General features: G+C 35.8%; 1 long non-coding RNA gene across 2 annotated transcripts in view; it reads left to right on the forward strand.

The window, feature by feature from the left end:
• Positions 1–16,562, forward strand: part of LOC308650005 — a 58,128-nt gene extending 41,566 nt beyond the window's left edge. Inside the window, exons 3-6 of one of the 2 annotated variants that reach the window (XR_014022208.1) lie at positions 1,127–2,407; positions 3,225–11,747; positions 14,535–14,644; positions 15,367–16,562. This is a non-coding gene — a long non-coding RNA (uncharacterized lncRNA). Of the gene's footprint in view, positions 1–1,126; positions 11,748–14,534; positions 14,645–15,366 lie in introns of both variants that reach the window. The other variant, XR_014022209.1, reaches the window with a different exon arrangement.
• Positions 16,563–19,160: the final 2,598 nt, after the last annotated feature.

Below are 19,160 nucleotides of genomic sequence, written 5' to 3' on the forward strand. Positions count from 1 at the left end.
TAATAAATGAAAAGCTAGCTCATTTGTCATGTTAAAAACCAAGTATCAGGGCTGGAATTGTGGCTCAGTGGTAGAGTGCTTGCTTGGCATGTGTGAGTCCTTGGTTTTGATCCTCAGCACTACATATAATTAATTAATTAATTAAAAGATCCATTGACAACTAAAAAAAAAAATTAAAAACCCCAAGTATCAATACACTTTATTTTTTTTTAAATGTGGGAATAGGCTTTTGTTGTTGGGAGTGACTATTTTACTAATAATTTTAGTTTAGTCATAATGGTAAGTCAAAAAAAAAGTTATGAGTGTAGTAGAAATTGCCTACATGCACATTATTAATGAACAACATTTGCAGATTTTTTTTTGTTTTTTACCCACATTAGATTTGTTCTCATTATATTTACTAAAATGTAACCTTATGTTTGAATTTCATAATAAAAAATAGGACTTTATTTTAAGAGTGGTTATTTTTTATTTCATTTTTCTACTAATTTATTTTTATTGCATTTTATAAAACTATTAGTCCATGACGGATTGGGAAAAAGCAAATCTAGTCCTTTGCCACTTGAGAAGCATTTCTGTAGATGGGTGGTCACAGACAGTTCTCCAGGGTAGGGACAATAAAAGCATGAGAATTATAGCCTCCTATTTCCCAAGTGTCTCCAAAAGTCATGCCTTTCTGTACTTGTCCTCATAATCACCACCTCACTTCAAATCCTAATCACTTATAACGTGGACATTAGCAAAAACGTGATGCCAGAGAAATTCTTCCTTCTGTTTGTCTCTTCTTCCTTGCATCTTTTGATTCTCTTTTATCTTCCCATAAAAAAAAAAAAAAAAAAAAAAAAACAAAACCCTGACATAAGCCCTTCTTGAAAATACTGGAATGGTTACTGTTTGTAACAGCTTCAGGGTAATTTCTTATATGCTGCCTTCACTTACTGAGTTTTTACATGTGTGTATTTTTTTATATGTACACATGCTTACTTGTGCATATTTGTGTTTCCATAAATATGTAGAGAATGACAGAGGGAGGGGGAAATGAATGAGGTTGCATAGTTCATATTCCTAAACTCAATCAAGAGTTTTGTAGAGGTATGGGTTACATCTTATACTTTGTATCCAACAGGCCTGGTTAGTGCATTACTCTTCACAAAGGAGGTGTTCAATAATTGTTGTTGATGGGAGTGAGTGGTAAGTATCACAATACAGTCCCCTTCTGGTGATCCTTTCCCTGTTTCACTCCTCACATAACAGTCAGGACAAGTTTATTAAAGCCCATTATTTTTGTTGGGAAAAGTAGCTTTGGGAGCTTCAGTTATTGACTCAGCTAACCACAGGATGTCTGTACACAGAGCAGACCACATTGGTCTGGTGGTAAGCTTGCCTGGTCATGTATACCCTGCGACCCTCTGCATCTTCCAGTTACCCTATGTGACCTTCCACCAGTTCATTGCTGACTTAAAAGAAATGCAATAGAAATTACATCTCTTAAATACTCCTTGTATTTAACCATTACAGTTTCCTTAAGATAAATCCCCAAATTAAAAATGTAACTAACAGAAAAAGTATCCATCCGATGTTTGTAGTGTGAATCTTCTCGCTGTACTCAAGACCAGGTGAACGGTCTTTTTCAAAACTGGAGTTCATAGTTTTTGTGGTACTAAAACCATTTCAGAAAAAGGCCATCTAAATGCACATTTACTACTTTACTGGGATTTACAAAGGCAATTTTTTTTGTCCCCTAGAAAGTATCTTATGTTTAAAAAGGAATTCTAGAGGTTCTTTCTAACAGAGTGAAATAACTACCTCCCAAAATAAAAGATAGAACAGTTCATAAATCGAGAAATAATGAAGATCCAAGCTTCAATGATATACTGTTTCAAAAGGTGATTTTTAAAGTGATTTGAAAACAGCCTGATACTTTCTGATGGTACGAGGTTATCAAAGAGACTTATAGGAGTTGCACATAGAGTTGGTTCACGGTTTATTAAATTTCAGGAACAACTTCTTCCAGAACTGATTTTCAATATTGTTCTCATTCCTGACATCACTCTTCCATATGCAGAGTTTGTGAGTGAAAAGCAGTTTGCAAGAAGAAAACTTTCAACAAGAGTTGTGGAGGAAAGAGATAGGCATTGGATTGCAAATGCTTTTCAGCCAATCAAACCCAAACCAGGTTCCCTTAGTGTTTCAAACTTGTATATTTTGAGAAAATTTAATCCACATGTGTCTTACTCACTTAAAATGGAATCATGGAATTTTTAAAAACAGCTGTTCAATGTCCAAAAACTCATTTCAGTATTGTAGCTTTCTTCAGTCAAAACCAGAGCTGCATTTCTCCATCAGAAATTGATTTGAGGATCAAAACCTAAAGTTCAATTTGAAACTCTAAACTGATTCTTCTAAGGTGAGTGTTTAAAATCCATCAGGGGTTGTCCCTCCTAGAGAACTCATGACTTAGGGAAGGTTTCACTCACTTAAATCAGTTCCATAATTGGGTTTGAGATGAATTTTGTGTGTGTGTATACACACACACACACACACACACACATTCACACATAAATGAAAGAGAGAAATTTATTACAAAGAATTGGTTTATATCATTATGGAGGTTGAGAAATCCAAGGTCTGTACAGCAAACTGAAGCTCCAGAAGAGCTGAGGGAGTTCCAGTCCAAGTCCAAGAGCTGTAGAACTTGAAAGCCAATGTTGTCAATTCCATACGCAAGGCTGAGAGGTTCGAGACCCAAGGTGGGGAGACCAATGATGTAGATTAGCCAGTCAGGCAGGCAGGGTTCCCTCTTGCTCAGTCTTTGTTGCTCCATTCAGTTCTTTGATTAATTAGGTAAGGCCTACACACATTAGGGAGTGCAGTCTACTCAGTCTGTGAATTCAAATATCAATCTCATCCCCAAACACCCTCACAGACACCAAGAATAATGTCTGGCCCAATGTTGGGACGTCCCATGGCTCAGTCAAGTGGACAAATCAAATTAACTATCAAACTATGTGTCCTGGCACAGCATTAGCCATTGGCAATGCCATGCTAATAGTGTAGGCCCTATTCTGAAAAGCTCCTTGTCTAGGAAAGGGAGGCAGGGATGTAAGCAAAAATTTTCAATGCAAGATACAGAGAAAGAGTGAGGTGAGGGTGATTAAGGAGGGTCAGCTTCCTCCTGGAAAAAAAATAAAAACTAAAATTTGTTTCTTTTCTTTTTGTTACAGTGCTGCTCTGTGAGTCAAATAAATTAATAATAATAGTTTTGCTTTATTAAGTCCCTGCTCTGTGCTTGGCAGAATTCCTGGCAATTCATCTGAATCCTAACAACTTACCAGGGAATTGTTATCGTCATTTTGTAGCTAAACAAGATAAAATCAGAAGGGTCATTTGGCTGATTCAAGTCCATGCTCTTCTCACTATTCCACATAGTTATTCCAGAGCATTTACCACAAGATTTGTAGGTTTACCTTTATTTCATGACATTAGATATTATTGTAATTCCATTTTTCCATTTCAATTGAATTTGAAAGATATTCTTTCAATAAAAAGTGTTCTGAAAGTATAAGTGACGATCTCATAAAGTACCATCTCTGTTGGGGAAGAAAGTACCACTCTACTATTATCATAGGTATCAAGGTAGATTTCTTAAAGGTAAGATTGATGGTATTATAAGGAATGTCTAACGTCAACATCAAGATTGCCCACTAGAAAGTGTGTGTATAAATATAGACCATAGGTTGGAAAACTCTCTTAAAAAATGGAAGAAACAAGAATTGAAGGGGATTTCAAAAATGAGTCAAGTAATATTGAAAATGAATGGTGATATCCTATGTGGACGGTTGCTCACAAAATATCTGATTCCACTTTTATCTTTTTCCACTTTGAGCTCTTGAGGTCACTGCTACCTACTGCTCAGTTTTTCTCCCTCTTCATCACTCAATCCCTACTCATATTCCCCTCTGCTATATAAGGGGGGGAATCTCTCCAGGATCCAGAATAGTAGATGTAACTAACACTTGAAATTTGTTTTTTTTAAAACAAACAACACACACAAAAAAACTTTTGTCAGATCCTTTCAAACAAAATATATACTTACATTAACCCATTTATGTGTACACAAGAATATAAACCGTACAGATATAGAAGTTTACATTGCAATAGGAGAAAAAAAGATAATCAATACTTACAGGAAAATGAGTAAGTGATACAGAAAAATATAAACTAACAAGGAACCAGAAATAGGAGGAAAGAAAAAGTGTGGTGATAAGGGTGGGTGCATGGAATCTGGGTTGGTGTCAGGAGCACTGTGTCATTTCCAGCCACTTTCTGCTTGTGGAAGGATTTCCAAGTAATGGCAGTAATGTCTAACTCATTGACCATCCATACAATTTGCTAGTACTTTCCTTTCTTTTAAACTCTCAGCATGTGAAATAGTGACATTAAAGTCTTATAATCTGGCAAGTCACAGGATGTTGCTTGGAATTTTCCATGGCAGACAGGAAATCATGCACTGGAATCTCAGCATTCTCCCTTATTCCTTAATGAGGTAGCTATGTTTCATTAGACTCATTAGTTATTGCTGGGGAGAGAATGTAATAGTAGCTACTTCATGGGGTTTTGAGAGGAGTGGAGTATCTTAATAACAACAGGCACATAGAAAATAGTCCACAAGGGCAACTGGGAGAAATTATTACTTGTAAGGTGACCAATACCAGCATATGAAAGAACACTATGAAAATGACTCAGCAGACCTCAACTTTATTATTTTTTTTCCTTAAAGGGGGGGTGGGGTGGGGTGGGGAGCAGCCCAGGAAGAACAAGGGACAAGGGACAAGGGACAAGTGCTTCCTTACTAGGAAGTAATTTATGACAGCCACAAACACTGTGTCTGCTTTGGTTTGTGAAGAAAAATCTTTCTTTTTTCTTCTTTTCTAAAATAGCCCTTAAATGCTAACAATGTTCTTTTCTTATCCCACATATCAATGGGAAATTCATGCTTAGAAAAATTGACTCCTTTGTGGTAGTAAGAGTCAAACTTTTGACTTCAGTATATAAGTGCTTAGAGGATGATCTTAAATTTACTGAAGCCAGGAATAAGAAGACATTAATAAATTTATTAACTATAAATAATCTATCTTCAGATTCAACATGCCTTAGCATTATTTATTTATACCTATCTATTTAAACATATAGATCTATATATTTATTGTATATATATAAATATACATATTTATATATATATTATTTTTGAATATATATAATATTATTGATATCACTGCTATTCTGGAATAGATTCCTATGTGCTTGTCACTTCTTTTTATGAGAAAGCTTGGTTAATCAATTAACATCTCTGAGCATTAGTTTCTTGTCTAAAACTTGCAAGTAATAATACCTCTTACAGTTATTGGGGTTATTGATGAAATAATAATTGTAAAAATATTAAGCATACATATTTGCATGCTCATATGTGTTGGAATATGAGAATAATAATCTAACATCTTGTTAGCTTACCTTCCTTCTCAGTAGATTATCAAGAATTTAATTCCAAGGAAACATTTAATATTTTATCTCTGTGATGATCAAAATCAAATAACTGAATGTCTTTGATAACTTTCTTTCAAGTACCTTTCTTTACTTCTTTGGGTGACATCCTATATCCTGCTCTTAATTTAGGGATCCTTACAATTTAAAATAGACAAAGAATTTTGAGGAGACAGTATGAGTAGAGACAAATTTACACAAAAAAAAGAAAATAAGGATATTTTATTTATGAAGAAAATTTAAGACTGAATATGGTCATTTTAAACCGTGACAAATAGAAATAAGATGAGTGTTTGTTGGCAAGAAATACTTTGGACAGTATAGAAAGGAGAGAGAAGTATTTCTTTTCTGTCAGGTAAATGCCAACATTCTTGCAACAGTCTTCTGATGGCAAGAATTTCAGCTGGGTTGAAAGGAGGCATTATGCTACCTTGAAAATGACTTTATCTTCTGATATCCCTCATTTCCTTGACTCTTGCAATGGGATTCTGAGTTCATCTGTCATGTAGAGAAGTTTGGGAGAAAGGGAAGAAAAATTCATTTAAAAACACAAGCTATTGGGAACCTTGGGTCAATCTCTTAATAGGTAAAAAAAAAAAAAACATTAAAACTGCCTATTTCTTCATTGATATAACTTGAAAAAATGCAAACTAGTAAGTTGATTCTGATCGCTGGTAAGCATGGGTGCACCAACAACATAGAAATGTCCTGCTACCAGGGTATAATTCTAGGTGATTTTTATTAAAGGCATTAATAAATCCAATAAATCTACAAAAACCTGCCTATTCAAGTTGTCTAATGTGTGAGGGGACTGAGGAAATAAGTTACCATTCCCTGTAAAATTATAAGAACTTATAGTCATCCAGAGAGAGTGCCAGTTGGGAATCTGGTTCAGATCAAAAGAAATCTGGCAGAAATAACTGCTGGGAAAGGGGCTGTTGAAGTTCTTTTTCTAATTCATATTTGAGAGGGCAAATAACAAGCACCTCTTTCAACTCAAAGGAGAGAAGCAGAGTCCAGGATGTTTAACATTCATTAGGCACCAGATACTGAGCAGATCATGCAAGAGATGCGTATTTATTCATGTGAATAAAGCAGGTAATGTCTTAAACATGCTACATAATTTGAAACATGTTGAAGCAAGTTTGATTTAGTAAATGCTAACAAAAAGGACTATTTTCAAATAGGGGATGGGTGGAGGAAGGAGATAGATTTTTCTTTGTGCTCCTGTGTTTCTCTAGGATCACAGAAGTTATTATATATATATATATATATATATATATATATATATATATATATATATATGTAAGTTTTAGTTGGACACAATATCTTTATTTTATTTATTTTTTTAATGTGGTGCTAAGGATCGAATCCAGGGCTTCGCAGGTGCTAGGTGAGCAGTCTACTGCTGAACCACAATCCCAGCCCAGAAGTTATCTTTTAAAGGGACACAAATTAACTTTTTTCCATGATGTCTTAAACTAAGGAAATAACCTTCAAAGAGTCTCAAAGCAAAAAATCATGTTAATTAAGATAAAGTTGATTCTACTGCTGTTGCATCCATCTGTGTAATACAACTTACATAATGACCCTCAGAAAGACTGCACCATGGGAGAGGTCCTTGTCAAGAAACCTGCTTACATATTTGCTTTTCAAGTAGATAAATTGCCTGTTTTTGTATACATTTATTCCAGGATTAAAAAAAAATCTTGAATATTTATTTTTATACTGTCATATTTCTCAGCAGTTTGAAAGGACTGTTTTATTTTTGCAAATATGACATTAGTTTTCTAAATACCTGTGCAACTAATGTTTTTCTTGGCTCTCACTCTTAAAATTATTTTCAGGATTAAATAATTGTTCTGTTTGATTCTTCAGGAGATAAAAGTTTCAAGATTACTGTAATTTTCAGATGTTACAACTTTAAGAGCTTTGATAATTTTTTCCTACAGCCTTCTGAAAACTTTGGAGATGAAATTTCTAAAACTATACCACTAGTGATTTCTGCTGAAGGAGGTTAAAATGTTGTTACTTCTGATTAGGAGCAAAACAGATTAATACCTTTGGGGCAGATGTGCTTAACAGGCAGTGCTGACCTCACCTGCCTGCCAGTTCCTGCACCCTTTGTGGAAAGAGTGGCTAATGCTATGTGAACCTCAGGCATAGATGGCTACCCAGTCGTACTGGTCCAGTAAGCAAGAAGCTAAATCCTACATGGTGACTGTCTGACCCGGTCAACCCTCAGGCCTCACCCCAAGATCTGATGAATCAAAACCTGAGTCAGCAATCTATGCTTGAGCAAGTCTTCCAGGTGTGTCTGCTGCATACTACAGTTTGAGAACCACTGATCTGGACTGAAGCACAGAGGAGAAGCATTTAATTTCCCCTTGGGCATTCAGGAAGGCTTCAAGAAAAAGAGTCATTAATTTGTATATAAATTTGTTAGAAGGGGGGCAGTGGGTGGGAGGGAAATTGGAATGAATGTGCTGCAAAGTGCCAACAGTTTAAGAAAAACAAAATATGGAGGACATTTGTTTTCTAAAAGATGTAGTTCTGGAAATGGAATATAAAGTGTGAAGGCAAAATAATGAGAAAGATGGAAAATTGGAAACAAAGTCCTTGCTGACCTTGTGTGCTATGTGGTCTTAGCCTCTTTGATGAGCCACTTAGAGTAACATGGAGTGGGTGGTTTAAAGAGACACCAACGAGGAGATTGTTGAAAAAATCAAGGTAAGGCTGTCAGAGACGGGATGTGTTCAGCAGTTCCTTATGAGGTATAATGAGCTGTGTTTGGTGCTTGATTAAAAGAAGCAGAAGACGACTAATAGGATGACTACAAGCTTTCCAGGATGGATGAGAGACAGTGCTGTCACAGGAGACGTGCAAAGCAGGAGGAGAACGTGTGTATGGGTACATGCACACTTGTAGGCATGCTGGGTCTGAGATGTAGGAGGTCCTTGACAAGGGTGATGCTCAACAGCTGATTAAATATTTCCATCTAAAGTCCTGAAGACAGAACAGGCTGGAGCCTAGGCAGTGTGTAGGATAATTAGAAAGGACAAAATTCTTTTACGAGTACAATATGAAGCTGTAGGAGTTTTCTTAATAATTTTTAGCTCATAAATTCTCTTAATGATCCAACGAAACTATTGAGACTTTTCCCAGAGAAATGCATTTACAATCTCTATGTTATGGACTTCCGGAAGCTTCTCCTCCCTCACCTAAGGATCTGGGTAAGAGACATGTGATAGGAAGTTCCAGTGGCCATTTGGTACCAGAAATTTAAAAATGGTGATTAAAATAGTACTAGCTCATAGGTTGTGTAGTAAATGCTTAATATATGTTAGATAACAATCAATGGTAACAAAATGTGTTTACTATTTCAGTTTTCCAAAATGCAAACTAAACCTTATTTTAACCTCTTTCTGCTTAGCTTCACTCTTCCTTGATTCTTTTCACAACATAAACCTTGATTTCATTAGAAAAAACAAAACCAAGGTAAAGCGGACATAGGCCCTTCTGTCCATACAAGTCAAGCTGCTTTGCCTCGTGCCCTTTAAATAGCTTTGTTTCTTTTATTTTCTTTCTTTCTTTTCTTCTTTCTTCTTTCTTTCTTTCTTTCTTTCTTTCTGTCACTTTAATGTATTTACTTTTTGGTCATTCTTTGATTCATTTTACAAACATATATATATGACAGTGGAATGCATTATATTCTTATGATGCAGATAGAGCACAATTTTTCATATCTCTGGTTGTATACAAAGTACATTCATTCAAATTTGTGTCTTTATACATGTACTTTGGATAATAATGTTCATCACATTCCACCATCATTTCTAACCCCATGCCTTCTCCCATCCTCTCCTACCCCTCTTCCCTATCTAAAGTTTGTCTATTCCTCCCATGCTCCCCCTCCCTACCCCACTATGAATCAGCCTCCTTATATCAGAGAAAACATTCGACGTTTATAGCAGCAAAATTCACAATAGCTAAACTGTGGGACCAACCTAGATGCTCTTCAATAGATGAATGAATAAAAAAAAATTGGCATATATACACAATGGAATATTACTCATCAATAAATGAGAATAAAATCATGGAATTTGCAGGTAAATGGATGGAATTAGAGAAGATAATGCTAAGTGAAGGTAGCCAATCCCAAAAACCAAAATGGCTTTGTTTCTTAGGATTTAAAGAGGACTAGCACCATCAGGTGCAGCAAATACTGAGGCAAGGCCATGGACAATTGGCGCTTCACGAAACCATGTTTTTTGAATCTAGACTTTGTAATTTACGAATCATACAACCTGAACTTTTTACTGTCTTGACTTCTGAGACCCAGTTTCCTCATCTATGCAAAGGGTTAATGATTTCTATTTTTAAGAATAGCAAATTTGGAATAAAAAAATTTTAGACTCTGCAGAAACATTAAAGCAGGGTGTCCTAAAAGACAGCAGGCTTTCTCCTGGATCTTAATCAAAGCCAGGACTTGAGGGAAGAGTCCATGAGGATTGATAAAATAGTTTTATGTTGCTGAACCATCCCACAACATTTAACAAGATGAAAAAATAAAATACTTGCCAGACCTCTTCTCAGAGAACATATTTGTCTGAGATTGGAAGGAAACACTTTGATAAACTGCGAGGTGAGATGCCTCCTTCCCCTGAGCAGTATTTTGAGTAAAAACAGATGGTCATTAAGCTGCCTCCCACTGAGGGTGGGTCCAATTTAGAAGGGGAGCTTTAATTTGTTAAGTGGGTTGCATAGAATTGAGCCCAGGCCTCATGGCTCACTTTAACTCCCCACCCTGCCCCAAGTGGCATGTAGCTTCTCTTGTGAATGAATGTTAAATAAATATTTTTAAAATATTGAATTGATATTATGCAAATTAGATGACCCCCGGCATTCCTGAGTGTTTATTCACATAATGTTGGTGTGGCTAAAATATTGGCATGAAGTTAGTCGTGGAAGTTCATTTGGGGCAGAGAGTATGGCTCTCATCAGATGTGACCTTGTAGGTTTTTCCCCAAATGATGCAATTGATATGTCATACTTTGCTGAAGCAATATTCTAGAGCTAAGCCTTGCTTGGATTATATTTTGGATCTAGAAAGAATTGATAACAGGTTCCTAGGAAAATTTAGGGGACTGAAGAAATCTCTGAGGTCCAATATAGGTGGGAGCATTCAGGTATTGTTAAAGCAGCTTCTATTTTGTATGCTGCTTGGTGTAATACTTTATTGTGAGAGAAGAGTACAGAGTTTAAAATGTTGGAACACCCATTTGAAAAATTTGTGAAGTTTACACAAATTTGTGCATAAAATAAAGCCATAGTGTCATTTCCCCAATTTACTTCATTGATTTCTCATATTTGCATTTCAGTTTTAGAATACTTTTAATAGTTATAATATTTTCTCCAGAAATAGTTTCTCCTCAGCATCCTACACCCTACATGCCATACCTGTGATAGTTTGTTTTTTCAATAAGTAAATAACAGAAACTCTGACTCTGCTTTATAGATTTTGTGGCTAATGCATGAAATTAGGCTGGATTGTCTTTCAGTTTTTAAATCTAATTTCTGATGATTTGTTAGCATTTCCCCATAGTTTATTCTTCCTATTAAAGGAAGAACACAAATATTTTACCAGTTACTGTCATGCCTAATCTGATCTACACATTTGGCTGTGATGGAATGGACTATTTCTGTGAGGGAGATGATACTGAGCATGAAATGCACACATGATAGAGGAATTACACATCTGGAAGAACCAATGGGTGTTGAGAAGATATTGCTGGATTATTTTTTTTTTAAATGAAGATGGATATGTTTAATTCGGGGAAGGGAGCACAGAGAAGTTTCAGAACAGGAGATTTGTTGGACTTACTATAGATTTACTGCAAAAGGTGACAAACTGCCTACTGTAAAATGGAACTTAAAATCATTGGTGATCAGAACATCATCTCAGGAAAAGTCTGCTCTGAAATGTGCACTGTTATGTCCTCCTACAAATCACTGTGAAGATAAGGACTTGAAGGAATACAAGACTAATGACAACACATTGCTTGTAAATTCACCACACTCTTCTCCTTCAGAGTCCCTTGAATCAACTTTAGAACTCTTTTTGGATCAGTGCCAATGAAAAGATGCACCATGGGCCACGTGTCCTTCTCTGAGTTAAGGAACACATGTCATCCAGGGAAATAAAGGTGAGTCTTGGAACTCTGCTTGATGGTTATTGGTTATGGATCTCCTTTCTTCTATCAAAATTAGTCTGTGATAGAAAGCAAAGTCATTCTATAGTATACATTAAATGTCCTAAATTGGTCTCCTTTTACTTTTCATCCAAGTTATAGGAGGGACTGTGTGAAAAACAGGAACTTTCTTGGATTTCCCAGTATGGCTGCATTTTGGGGCATGGTGGTAAAAGACCATAGGGAAGGAAGCGTCTCACAGTAACGCAGTAAGGAAATGAGATACATACGGGGAAACACAAGGGACAATGAGAAAATGGAAAAGTCTCATTGTTTTTAACAAATTTAAATAAGAAGTGGTGAAAGTTTCTCTGAAACACCACATACACACACACATACACACCATTCAGTGGTTTCCAAAAAGCAATTCTAAGCAGGAAGTGTGAATCTGGAGGTATAGCGATACCAGAGGTCAAACTGTACTACAAAGCAATAGTAACAAAAACAGCATGGTACTGGTACCAAAACGGGCAGGTGGACCAATGGTACAGAATAGAAGACACAGAGACTAATCCACAAAGTTACAACTATCTTATATTTGATAAAGGGGCTAAAAGCATGCAATGGAGGAAGGATAGCATCTTCAACAAATGGTGCTGGGAAAATTGGAAATCCATATGCAACAAAATGAAATTGAATCCCTTTCTCTCGCCATCCACAAAAATTAACTCCAAATGGATCAGGGAGCTAGATATCAAACCAGAGACTCTGTGTCTGATAGAAGAAAAAGTTGGCTCCGATCTACATATTGTGGGGTCGGGCTCCAAATTCCTTAATAGGACACCCATAGCCCAAGAGTTAACAACCAGAATAAACAAATGGGACTTACTTAAACTAAAAAGTTTTTTCTCAGCAAGAGAAACAATAAAAGAGGTAAATAGAGAGCCTACATCCTGGGAACAAATTTTTACCCCCCACACCTCCGATAGAGCCCTAATATCCAGAATGTACAAAGAACTCAAAAAATTAGACAATAAGATAACAAATAACCCAATTAACAAATGGGCCAAGGACCTGAACAGACACTTCTCAGAGGAGGACATACAATCAATCAACAAGTACATGAAAAAATGCTCACCATCTCTAGCAATCAGAGAAATGCAAATCAAAACCACCCTAAGATACCATCTCACTCCAGTAAGATTGGCAGCCATTATGAAGTCAAACAACAATAAGTGTTGGCGAGGATGTGGGGAAAAGGGTACACTTGTACACTGCTGGTGGGGCTGCAAAATGGTGAGGCCAATTTGGAAAGCAGTATGGAGATTCCTGGGAAAGCTGGGAATGGATCCACCATTTGACGCAGCTATCGCCCTTCTCGGACTATTCCCTGAGGACCTTAAAAAAGCGCTGCATCAATGATTATAGCGGCACAATTCACAATAGCTAGACTGTGGAACCAATCTAGATGACCCTCAATAGATGAATGGATAAAAAAATGTGGCATCTATACACAATGGAGTATTATGCAGCACTAAGAAATGACAAAATCATAGAATTTGCAGGGAAATGGATGGCACTAGAGCAGATTATGCTAAGCGAAGCTAGCCAATCCCTAAAAAACAAATGCCAAATGTCTGCTTTGATATAAAGAGAACAACTAAGAACAGAACAGGAAGGAAGAGCATGAGGAAAAGACTACAGTAAACAAAGACGAATGGGGGGAGAGATACGGAGAGAGAAGGGAAAGCACATAGAAATAGTAGGAGACCTTCAATGAGACATAAAATTATAAGAGGTTATGAGGGGCAAGGGGGAGGGGAAAAAAGGGAGAGAATTGAACAACAGCAGGGGAGGTAGAGAGGGAAGATGGGAGGGGAGGGGAGGGGAGGGGGGATAGTAGGGGATAGGAAAGATAGCAGAATACAACAGTCACTAATATGGCATTATGTAAAAATGTGAATATGTAACAGATGTGATTCTGCAATCTGTATTTGGGGTGAAAATGGGAGTTCAAAACACAATTTGAGTCAAATGTATGAAAGATGATATATCATGAGCCTTGTAATGCTTTAAATAATCAATAAAAAAAAAATAAAAAAAATAAAAAAAAAAACTAGAAGTTAGAACCATAGCTAATACACAATGTAAGCACATGAAATCAAAAAGGCTAGCAGATTCCATAGTCATCAACCACCCTCCTGCTTTGGATCACAGACCAGAGGGTATGGTTTAAACATGTGAAAAAAATGTTGGGATTACATAATGCAGCTTTAAATTGTGGTTCATTTTAAACAGAACCCTGTTAGCAAAATTTGTGTGTGTGTGTGTGTGTGTGTGTGTGTGTGTGTGTGTATGCGCCCATGCAAACACATGCCCACCCAGGGGCACGTGGTTTGAGGAAGTATGATTTTTGTAATATGGGAAAATCATTTTGGATAAATTCCCCCCTATCAAGGAAATGCTGTGATTGTGGCAGATGAATGCTTAAAGTATTGAATTACTGCTCTATGATCAATACCACTTTACTCTTGTCTTATATACCAGCATAGTAAATAATAACAGGAAACCACTAAAATAAGGCTCTCACTTTATTCTTAAATCTCTGTTGGTTACCCAAGAGGGGTTTTGTGGGAAGAATTGTTCTAGAACACACCTTCTCTGTGACCATAGCATTAGTAAAAGCTGCTTAAATAAGTGCTGTCTTTTGTTCTATGAGGAAATGTTCCACTTCACAGAGAAGGACAGTGTCAAGAAAGTGTGCCGGAAAAACCTGGCTTTTCTCTCTTTTTCTTCTTTCAGATGGGAAACTCACCAGTGCAATGTGTATTCTAAGGAGTGTCCTAGTGAAAGGAGAAACAGAACTCCAAAATGAGGAAAGTAGGGCAGATAGAATTGGAGGCCACTGATGTGTAAGTTTCAGAATATAGCAGACGTTAGGTGGTGAGAAAGTTTCTTTTTATCTTTTTAAAACTACTGCATATACAAAATAAAACTAAATCTTTCCTCTGTTCTTTGATTTCAATGACCATAAAACAAAAGGACATTTACCAGATTTACCTTGGTTTCTATAACCAATGCATTGTTTTCCAAAATTTAGACTGTTCTGAAATATAAACTCTTTAGTTTTTCTGTAGTTTTTAATACCATATATGTCTGCAGGAAATCTGTCATACTAGGCCAGCTTAATAAAATGAATTTCTTTAATAAACACTCATTTCAAAAATGCTATAAGTAAAGATATTAAAAATGCTATTTTCTAATGTACAATTGTCATTTTTTTCATATATGTGTATGAGTGTATGTGTGTGTACATATACACACACACCTGTAGATTTCTAGATATTCAGTTTGTAGTATTTAGTTAAGGAATATACTATATTTTGAAAGCTCCTTGTATTTCTATCCTTTTAATTCAGGATGTATTTTTCATAGATAAAATTTTATAACACCAGTTTGACTGTTGAATATTAATTAGTACATCAAATCTTATTTAGACTAATGTGTGCCCATGAAAAAGAATATTAATACTGCTGTTTGATCTACATTGTTTCATAAAATATGCATTTCTCATTCTAGCTAGATGCATGTAGTGATGCATCTTGTTTTTTATTTCTCCTGTTTCTATCAACAGTTCAAGATGTGGGTCAATACCAAAGATGAAGAAATTTCGGTGTGTCTGGGTAACATCTTTCTACTTGCATAACAACAACAACAACAAAAAAGTTGCTAAACGGTTTCTACTTATTTATTCTAAATTGGAATGGATTGGCATTTGGAAGCAGACTATACCACAATATAGGAAATTTTAAACTGGTAGGCATCCCAGTCTCAATCTCTTACCATCTATCCACCATCCATTCACCTGGTTCATTTTTGAAGTTTATCTTGGTTTTGCTTATATTGTAAGGTATTCAAAGAAATGTTAATTGTACAACATCTGAAGGAACTTCATCTGTCAGAGTAATTTCACCTTTTTTTTTTCTGACTATTGAATTTCTGGTGGCAGGAAGGTTTAGTTTGGCAACCACTTGCATTTGAAAAGTTTAAAATGGAGGAAATACATAGAAAACTACCAAACAAAGAACCATACTGAAATTGAAAAAATTCTAATTCAAAAAGTATTCTTTCCAGCCCCCAGGATGAAGACAAATTGCAGTTAGGCAATGTAATGGAATAATTGCAAACATATTTTCTCCAAAGTCCTAAGAGGCTCAATGATTTTTCCAGCAAAATGTTGTATCATAAGCAGAAGCTTTCAAATAAATGTGTGGCATATGTGTCTTTGTCTGATCACTGCTTAACAAAGATTTACAGATTGGCTGAAAGTCTTAATGGATTTACTTCCATATTTTCAAAAGTGACTTTTTCCTTATTATTATTATTATTATTATTTTTTGCTTGGGACATTGTTTAAAAGAACTAGTATTCCACAAGCTTAGTAGAACAGAGAAGTGGATAATTTAAATTCAGAAATTGACTTTCTTATTTTAAAGAGTCTTGTGCTGCGCACTAATCCTGTTTCCTTAAAATTCTGGCTTGATTTTTTATAATATAGCACATCCTTGTTTTCCTGCCACCTCTCTGACGTTTCTCTCTCTCTCTCTCTCTCTCTCTCTCTCTCTTATTCTCATCCCTTTCTAATTTCTATTTGTAAGTATTCCCCTAAGGTTTCTGTGTTCTCATTGTTTTCAATCTCTTTTTCTTCACTCCAACAGCTTTAATTGTCACCTTCATTAGGATGATTTCCAAGCCAGAAATTTTTCATTTAACTCTTCTACAAGCACCATAGACCTGATATATAGTAAAAAAAAAAAAAAAAAAAAAAAATCACATTTCTTTCAAAAACATCCTGACTCTGTGATTTTCCAGATTCTGTGAATAACAGAACTATCTCCTTAGTCATTTTGTCTCCTCAAACAGTTCAGATGTCCCTTTATTGTCTTCTAGTTCCAGGTCAATCACTGCTTTGGCATATACATCCTCTCTTCTCTTTCTTCTTTCCCACCCTGATTCCAGGAAGTCATGATTTTCCCCTTGGAAAAAAGTCTTAAATACTTACCTTTTGTGGGAGTGGGTGGGGGATGGGGCTATACAAAGTACAATATCTTCATCATCGTGGTGCACCCAGATATGGGCCTCAACTACCTTCCACCCTCTCAGTCATCTATGGCCAAACTATGGCCAATATTTTTCTAGGACAGATAGTGATTTCCTAACTTTTTGCCTTTATCAAGTGCTGTTTCTTTCATGAATTCCTTACCTACCGTCTGTCTCAATTTGTTAAGATACCACTTAGTCTTCATGTTGTACCTCTGCATGAAGCTTTCCTTCATTTCCTAGCTGGATGCAACTCCTTCTGTTTCATTTATATATAGCACTGTTTCTGTAGGTTTCTAGTGGTATCTACTTTGCTGCACTTTGCACTTTAGTTATTTGGGGAAATGTTGACTTCAATTCAACACAGTTTAAAGTTATATGTGAAATAAAATGAAATGCACCTATTATAGCGTAAGAGGCCTCGGAGGGAAGGGGCTGATTTACAGGTTTGTCTTTGATAGAGCAGGCAACAGAGGTGCAGCAGTGGTAGATGCTTTAACTACTCCTGCTTTTACTGAGCTGTGAAATGAAGGCACCAGTAGCATTTACCACATTTATGTTTAATTATCAATTTGCTCATAGTTATTTCAGATAACTTGAAAAATATTCCAAGATTTTATTTCTATTGATTCTCAGAATCTAGAAGTCAAGATGATTCATTTCAATTTTTTAATTGTTCTTTCAATAAAATGAAAATAAAGCTGATGTCATTATTTCTGCCCAGGAATAATTTCTGCCTCTAAATTCAGAAAGTTATGAGTAAAAAGGATTATTCAAGAGGGTGGGGTGTCTTCCTTCATATTTTCATATTTTTCTTGCATTGGACTACTTTGCTTCATTTTCTCATCTCAATTGGAGGATAATATTGTCTACTTCATATAGAGGTTGTGAGATTTACTTGAAATAATACATGCAGAATACCTAGAACAGTGTTTGCCATAGCACAAGCACTCAATAGTATTTAACATAGTAGCCACCTCTCTTTTAGGTAGCAACACTGGGATGGCTGCAGGGCACATATTTGGAGTCACACACAGCCTTGCCTTGCACCTTATTTCCATCTAAGTCCACCTTGATTCTGAAGATCTATGAAATAGGAGCTAAAGCAAACTGCTTGTTTCCCTCTTTTACATATCAGTCACCACATATGGGTGAATATTTTGATTGAGTGTAGATAGGGGATTCAGGGCCTTTCTGGTGAATCAGATTCTGTATCAACTGCTCAGTTAAGATTATGTAAACATTTTGTTTTCATGTAAGAAAGAGACTAAGTCTGGCTTGTGCATCACTATACCTCAGCCTGTTGCACACTGTATCATATATTGTAGGCACTTGAAAAATTTTTGTTGAGCAAATGAATCAGTTAATGGAGTTAAATGAGGCATTTTTTTCCACCATTAAAATATATCCTAGAGCCTGATGTGGTGGTCTCCCAGTGACTCTGGAGGCTGAGGCAGGAGGATCCCAAATTCAAGGACATCCTCAGCAACCTATCTCAAAATAAAAACATAAATAGGACTGGAAATGTAGCTTAGTGGTAACTGCCCCTGGGTTCAATTTCTAGCACCAAAAAAAAAAAAAAAAAAAAAAAAAAAGTCCTAGAGATGGAAATCCTTGTTTGAAACATCCTATAGTTGGTTGTATTACAAATGTAAGCTATCCCTTATTTTTTATTAGTTGATTTTTTTTGACAACAGAATTAATGTAAGAATATACTTGAGAGTATATTCTTGTTATAATATAACAGTCATAGAAACATTCCATCTCGCCTGTATGAAAATGGCCTTAGAAGATTAAATAACATTTAGCAGATGATTATTACATGCCAGATCCTGTTCTAAATGTTTTAAAGAAAATAAGCATTTTTGTAAGTGTAGTGTGGTATCTTGGATTGAATTCTGGTATATAAAAAGGACATTAGTGGAAAAACTGGCAAAATCTGAATAAGATCTGAAGTTTTGTTCATTGTAATGTTGGCTTCTCAGTATTGTCAAATGTACCATGATAATAAAAGAGGGTAATATCAGGGAAAATTGGCTGAAGGGTAAATAGGAACTTTCTGGACTATCTCTGCAACTTTTCTATATAACTAGGATTATTACAAAATTAAAAGTTTCTTTAAAAATGTGTATTAGCAATAAATAGGATGAATTTAAACTCAAAAGATTCTTCTCAGCCAAAGAAACAATCAGTGAAGTGAATAGAGAGCCTACAGAATGGGAAATTACATGCACATCAGATAGAACACTAATCTCTAGGATACATAAAGAACTCAAAAATCATCACACCAAAAAAACAAACAACCCAATCAATAAATGGGCCAAGGAA

Source organism: Spermophilus citellus, assembly GCF_964194105.1.
Source record: "Spermophilus citellus genome assembly, chromosome: 5".
In the NCBI taxonomy this organism is placed as follows: domain Eukaryota; kingdom Metazoa; phylum Chordata; class Mammalia; order Rodentia; family Sciuridae; genus Spermophilus; species Spermophilus citellus.